Source organism: Pongo pygmaeus, chromosome 13 (assembly GCF_028885625.2).
Source record: "Pongo pygmaeus isolate AG05252 chromosome 13, NHGRI_mPonPyg2-v2.0_pri, whole genome shotgun sequence".
Classification (NCBI taxonomy): domain Eukaryota; kingdom Metazoa; phylum Chordata; class Mammalia; order Primates; family Hominidae; genus Pongo; species Pongo pygmaeus.
Genome location: NC_072386.2, coordinates 75,834,577 through 75,841,486, shown reverse-complemented (window position 1 = coordinate 75,841,486; position 6,910 = coordinate 75,834,577). Strand labels below are relative to the sequence as shown.

The following is a 6,910-nucleotide window of genomic DNA, read 5'->3' as shown; positions in this document are numbered from 1 at the left end:
TAATGTAGATGTCAGCAAATCAGTGATGGCAAAAGGTATGCAAAGAAGAAAACCACATAAGAAAGGATGCAGAGCCAGAGATCCAACCAGCCGGGGTGTTGGGGAAGCCCATTTGCCCCGGACTGAGGCTACACATCGAGGTTCTGCTGCTATCTCCCAGCCTTGCTCAAGCCTCGCCACTTCCAGGGACCATCTCAACCATCTACATCTGATGTGGCCACCTTCATCTCACTGCAACTTCGTTGCAACCCTAGTCTCTGTCGTATTTTGACGAATGTCAGCATTTGCTGTTTTCTTCTCCATCCAAATACAAAGCTGTTCACTTCTTCTCCTGGTCTCATTTTCCATGCTTGTTCAGCTTTCTCCCTTGTTGGATTTTCCCTACTGCCTTCAATAACCATAGATGTATATACAATGGATATCTACGTATCCGATGGCTGGAAATTCTAGAGTACTAATATTTGCAAACACTGATAAAAGCTGGAATTTATTTTGAGGGGAAAATTTCCATCAGTTCAAGGAGGAATCACTTTGGTGAGCCCTTTTAGTCACATGGATATAAATGAAGCTCCTACACAAAAGTAGGTGCTGTCTACTGAGACATTAAGCATGCAGTGTAATTGGTATGTTTTGAAAGGCCATCCTTGTTATGGACTGGCATGGCTCTGCAGAGATTACTGGGTTGTTTAGCAATTTTGGAGGGTGGGCCAGAGAGTAGCAGGATGAGAGAGGGGGACTCCTAAGGAAGAAGGAGAGGTGCTGGCCCCAGCATTGCAGTAGCAGGAAAGGGGGAAGAAGGGATAAGTACCCCTGAAGAGACATGGCCCACTGACTTCCAGAGCTAGGATATCTGATGTCCAGTGTTAAACTTTTCTTTTCTGTATTTTTAGTTTGTGAGTGAAGTTGGCTATAGCTAACAATGTTGTATTCTCGGTGTCTTAGGGGAAAAAGAGAAATAAAGGCCTGTGTCCCTACTTTGGAAGGAAGCAAACCCATTGTGTCAGTGAGACAGCCACAGTATCAGTAAGGATTAGGTCCACTTGCAAGTGAAAGGTAATGGAATATGACAACATTTCAATAATCTAAACAAAGTCCAAAGTCAAACAGCCTAGGACTGGTGTGGGGGCTCCACAACCATCAGGAACCTGGGGTCCTTTTATTCTGTTGCTCCACCATCTTCAACATGTCACATCCACCTAGGGTCCAAAATGACTACCTGACTGACAGCTGCCAGGTCACATTCTCAGGAAGGGGGAAGGCAGTGAAGAAGGTTACTCCCCCATGTTTGAGGAATAGCTCCTCAAGCCCCACGTGATATCTCCATATCTAATTGACCAGAACATACTCCCATGACAGCACCTAGCTGCAACAGAGGCTGGGAGATGTAATTTTTATTTTGGATGCCCACGTGTTCAATTAAAAACCAGAAAAACCAGAAGTTCTATTAGTACAGAAGGGAAGACTGATGTCAGCACTGTGGTATACATAGTAATCCCCCTCCCCCAGGGTGTTCATGCCCTAATCCCAGGACCTGTGAATATGTTATTTTACATGGCAAAAGGGACTTTGCAGGAGTGATTAAAATATGTATCTTGAGATGGGGAGATTTTCTCATATTGTCTGGTGGACCCAATGCCATCACATGAACCCTTAAAAGCAGAGAATGCTTCCTGGCTGTAGTCAGAGGGAAACATGATGACAGAAGGAAGGAACAAAAAATGCAACATTGCTGGCTTTAGCAAATGGAAGGGGACCCTGAGCCAAGGCATACAGGTGCCCTCTAGAAGCTGGAGGAGGTAAAAAACCAGATTCCTCCCTAGAGGCTTCAGAAGGAATACAGCCTTGCTGACACCTTGATTTGAGCCCAGTGAAACCCATGTCAGACTTCTGACCTACAGAATTGTAAGATAATAAATTTGTGTTGTTCTAATCCACTAAATATGTGGTAATTTATTATAGCAGTGTAGGAAACTAAATCAGGCATACAACCTGCATTTAGAGTCTCTGCTACAGCCATGCAGGCATCAGAGTGATCCAGGGATGGCCAGAGGCAGGAGAAACCCAGAGCACGCATCCACAGCAAGAAGTGGAAAACAACAACCAATGAATGTATAGAAATTCGCAGACTCACCAGGATCCTTAGAAGTGATCCCGGGCTTTCTGAAGAATGAGGCCTGCATTGTTACTATTTAAGTATTAAAGGAAAGGATGACTCTCCCTTCTTGCATAATGCAAAGCTAGTTATATTACCCCCTCTTACCCTCAAAATCTGTATTCTTAGACAGAGAACTGTGGCAGGAAATAGATGTTAACTATCTAAAAAACATGGGTGGTGTGGTGGGAAGCTGAGGCTAAAGGACCCAGATTTCATCCATCCATCCATCCATTCATTCATTCAGTACCTACAGAGTATTTATAAAGTCTGGAAACAGATTTTACAAGCTGCAGATGTCCTTGATGACACTGTGCACGTTTGCCTATGTGTTCAGACTTTGTGGACATCTTGCTGTGTGCCCAAGAAAGCGGTGAAGCAGAGAGTTGGGGGCCTGCCTGCAAGGAGCTTACAGTCTACCAGGAGGGCAAACAACTAACTGAATGATGGCTCTAGAGAGGGAGGAGCTTCACATGACGGATGCATGCTCACTAGTTCAGATCTTGGCTCAGCACTTACTATAGTCTGACCTTGAGCAAATTTTTTTTTTTTAGATGGAGCCTTCCTCTGTCACCCAGCCTGGAGTACAGTGGCACAATCTCGGCTCACTGCAACCTCCGCCTCCCGGATTCAAGCAATTCCCTGCCTCAGCCTCCCAAGTAGCTGGGATTACAGGCACCTGCCACCACGCCTGGATAATTTTTGTAATTTTAGTAAAGACGGGGTTTCACCATCTTGGCCAGGCTGGTCTTGAACTCCTGACCTCATGATCCACCCGCCTCAGCCTCCCAAAGTGCTGGGATTACACGTGTGAGCCACTGCACCCAGCCGACCTTGAGCAAATTACTTCTCTGTGCCTTTATCGTAGAAAACAACTTCTAGAATTGTTGCTAGGATTCGATGAGTTAACACATACGTAGAACAGCTCCTAGCACATAATAAGCAGCTAAATACTTATCAGCTACTGCTATAATTGGTACCAGCCATGTGACCTGGAGCCTGGGCTTCATTTCCTCATACCTCCCGGGGTCTGCCAGGTCAGATGCAATAATGGGTGTAAAAGACATTTATGTACTGTTAAGGTACATCACAAAATGTATAGTATCATCACCACAGATTTAGTTACTTCTAATGTTGATTGTTTACTGTCCCTACAGGTAAGCTTACAATGTAGGAATCTTTTTGTCTTCTGTCACTGATGCATCCTGACCTCCAAAAACAGTGCCTGGTATATAAAGCACTCAATAGAGAGTTGTTGAATTTCTTGAATGGATCAGTAAATTAATGAACAACTAAATAAGTGATCCTGGCTGTCTGAGTCAGCTCAAATGGCCGTAACAAAATATCACAGATTAGGTGGCTTAAGACACAGAAATTTATTTCTTACTCTCCTGGAGGCTGAAGTCCAAAATCAAGGCACTGGCCATTTTGGTCCCTGGTGAGGGCTCTCTTCCTGGCTTGCAGGTGGCTGCCTTCTTTGTGTGTCCTTACACGGCAGAAAGACAGACAGAAAGAGAGAGGGACAAAGAGAGATAGTGAGGGCTGGTGTCTCTTCTTACAGGGGCACAAATCTCATCACCAGGGCCCCACTCTTATAACCTCTTTAACCTTAATTACTTCCTCAGAGGCCCTACCTCCAAATACTGTCACTTTAGAGGTTAGGGTTTCAACATATGCATTTTGGGAGGACACAATTCAGTCCATAACACGGCATGAGTGCACACATAAATCTCCATAAAAATAGAAACAAAAATTCCATAAATTCATTGTGGCTTGTCACCTCTTGACATGAACTTCTTTGAGCTCTGGCCATCTCAGGATACCTGCACCACCACCATCAGCACCATGGCCTTTGTCTTCTTCGCAGGGTGAGTCTCTCTCAGGTTCCCCTGACCGCAGCTCTAACAAGCCAATTGTCCAGTGTGACCAAGGAAGAAGAGTCTTGCAGATTTGAACCAAGAAAGGGAAGGTCCAGTTGGTCTTGTCAAAACACAAAATTCCAACAAATATAGTTATAGATCTAATTGGCTTTTATTTGTGATTCACGAATCAGGGCAGCTTCCATTCTATAAAATAGCATGAGGGTTCCTGCTGGACGGCAGCAGAACAGTGGGTTTTGTAAGGTGAGAACAAGGAAAGAGGAAAAAAAATTTTTTAAAGGCGGATTGGCTAACATCCAAGTAACAAAATGTTACTTTTGTGTAAAATTAAAGCAGAGAGGACATCCTTATTGCACTGACACAGGTAGACTGGAATCTTCTGTTCTCAAGAAAAACTAGTCTGTGTTGGATCTATCTGCTTCCTTAAAGCTTCTATTTGATGATGAGGCATTTAGCATGAATGAGTCCATTTTGGTTTGGTCTCGTCTGTTGGGGCCTAGTACAGGAGTTCAGTCCGAAATAACGGGCTCCCATAATTTTGTTTAACAGCCTAAACTTAAGTTCTTCAGTGATCTGAATCCTCAGCGAGACCAAAATCTTCTGCTAAGTTGCTCTCCTTTTGACTGTCTGGCTGAGCTGTTGAAGGCCACAAAATATTTAGCAGGTAAAAGTACTGTTCAGGAACTATGATAATTTATTTTGTACTCATGGTGCTTTTCTGGTTTATAGAACATTGTTAATAAGTTGCTGTAATGTGTGTTTATATTTATGAATTTATAAATATTATGAATAATGTGATGATTATTGAGAGGCATACTGCCAAATATGCATATACTGATTATTAGTCTATCTATGTATTTATCAATGTATATAAATATGTCAGTTTTTTTTTCAGGGAAAACACTGTTTACAATCTATAACTTTCAAGGCTCTTATCTCTAAATTGAACATGTGCCTAGTGGTATCAAACAGAACAAGACTCCAGATAGTAACTAAATAGTCCTTTTTCTTATGACAGCTACTTAATCTGTAACAAAACAAGCAAACATAAAAACTAAATGATATCTAAAGCTTACCACCAAGAAAATAAGTTAGCAACTGAACAAAGCGCCTTCCTTGAGGCTGGATCTTACATACACACACAGTATCGACTTCAAGCCACTTCAGAAGAGACTCAGAAAGCTGCTGCGGCTGGCCTTGCCCTTAGGTTTGTTAGCTTCAGGGTCACAGTCCCAGCAGGGGGCTGACCCATGAGTCACACCTGCTTCACAGCCCTGCCAGCACTCACGGGGCCCAATGAGAAGCCACAGGCATGTTGGTAGCCAGGCCAGGAGACCCAAGGGCCACGCCCGTAGTTCAACAGAGTCATGTTAACCATGGTTGTTATGGAGACAGCCAGTGTTCTTCATGAATGAGTAGCTGTTTTGTCTCTCTGCCTGGGTCCGGGGACAGGCTGGCTTCTTACAAAGGCACCCACTACTGAAGACAGGCTCAGAGGCAGGAGTGGCCCAGCCCTGCCTTGTAGACGCTGATTGAGCTCTGCTACAGAAAATGCTTGACACAAGACAGTGCACCCCACCCCCAGCCCAAACACGGCTTGACTCTTAAAACAGCCCTGTATAACCACAATTGGCTTTTTGCTCTGGTGATGGCTGCACACACCGATTTTTCCACAACCTTCAAAACCCTTCCTGAAGGGTGTTGTGGAGCAAATCCCAGAAGATAAACACCGTGTGAATGAACCCAAACGCAGAGGGCTGTGATTACCGACCCTAGAGCAGCCTTCGAAGAATGCAGGGTTCTTCCTTAAGGCACCATCTTCTCACTAACCAAAAAGGAACTGATTGGTGCTGAGTCTCTCTCGCTTATTCTGCTAGGTTGAAGCCTGCTGGATGCAAACTTTTGTGCTGTGCTTTTTGTATTTGCTATTTGCAGAGCAGAACATTATTTTTTGGTGGAAGATAGAGCTGTGGATATGTAGTCCCTGCCCTCAATTAACTCATAATCTCTTGGACTCACATACTAACAATAAGAGGGTGGAATAGAAAAGCGGCTCCTAACTGATACAGGGTTAAGCCTGTGTAATGACATTTTCAGAGCTGAACAAGCAGAAGACAAATCACTTAAATGCATGGCTTTAGAGCACTGAGGTCAGAACTACACAGCCATCAAAAAGAATGAGGCAGAGCCTGTGTGCTGATATGGAATAAGCCTAAAACACACCAGAGACTGACAAAGTAAGGAGCAGAACAGCCTGTATGATGTGTTCCCTTTTGTGGAGAGGAGAGGGGGAGGAGGGGAGAGGGAGTGGAGTGGGAGGGTGGGAAAATGCAGAGAATAAGCCCAGAGCATTCCTAGGAAACTGGCAACAGATTGTTTGTTTGTTTTGTTTTGAGACTGAATCTCACTCTGTTGCCCAGGCTGGAGTGCAATGGTGCGATCTCGGCTCACTGCAATCTCCGCCTCCCAAGTTCAACCAATTCTCCTGTCTCAGCCTCCTGAGTAGCTGGGACTATAGGCTCATGCCACTATGCCCAGCTAATTTTTGTAGTTTTAGTAGTGATGGGATTTCACCATATTGATCAGGCTGGTCTCGAACTCCTGACCTCAGGTGATCCACCCGCCTCTGCCTCCCAGAGTGCTGGGATTACAGGCCTGAGCCACCGCACCCGACCCCCCCGCCTTTTTTTTTTTAAAAAGCAACTTTGTTGGGGGTGTAACTGACAGACAATAAGCTGCACATATTTAAAGTATACAGTTTGATATATGTATACACCAGCAAAACTATCATCTCAAAAAGTACACATCTTCATCCCCCTCAAAGTTTTCTTGGGCCCCTTGGCAATGCCTCCCTCTTGATATTCCCCACCCATTCCTC

The 6,910-nt window shown here is 44.4% G+C and overlaps 1 long non-coding RNA gene across 1 annotated transcript; it reads right to left on the bottom strand.

The window, feature by feature from the left end:
* Positions 1-3,511: 3,511 nt before the first annotated feature.
* On the bottom strand, positions 3,512-5,377 carry LOC134737971 (uncharacterized). The gene is made up of 3 exons (XR_010123450.1): positions 5,109-5,377; positions 3,933-4,132; positions 3,512-3,638 (listed from the first exon to the last, which is right to left on the bottom strand). It is a non-coding gene; the product is annotated as an uncharacterized LOC134737971 (long non-coding RNA).
* Positions 5,378-6,910: the final 1,533 nt, after the last annotated feature.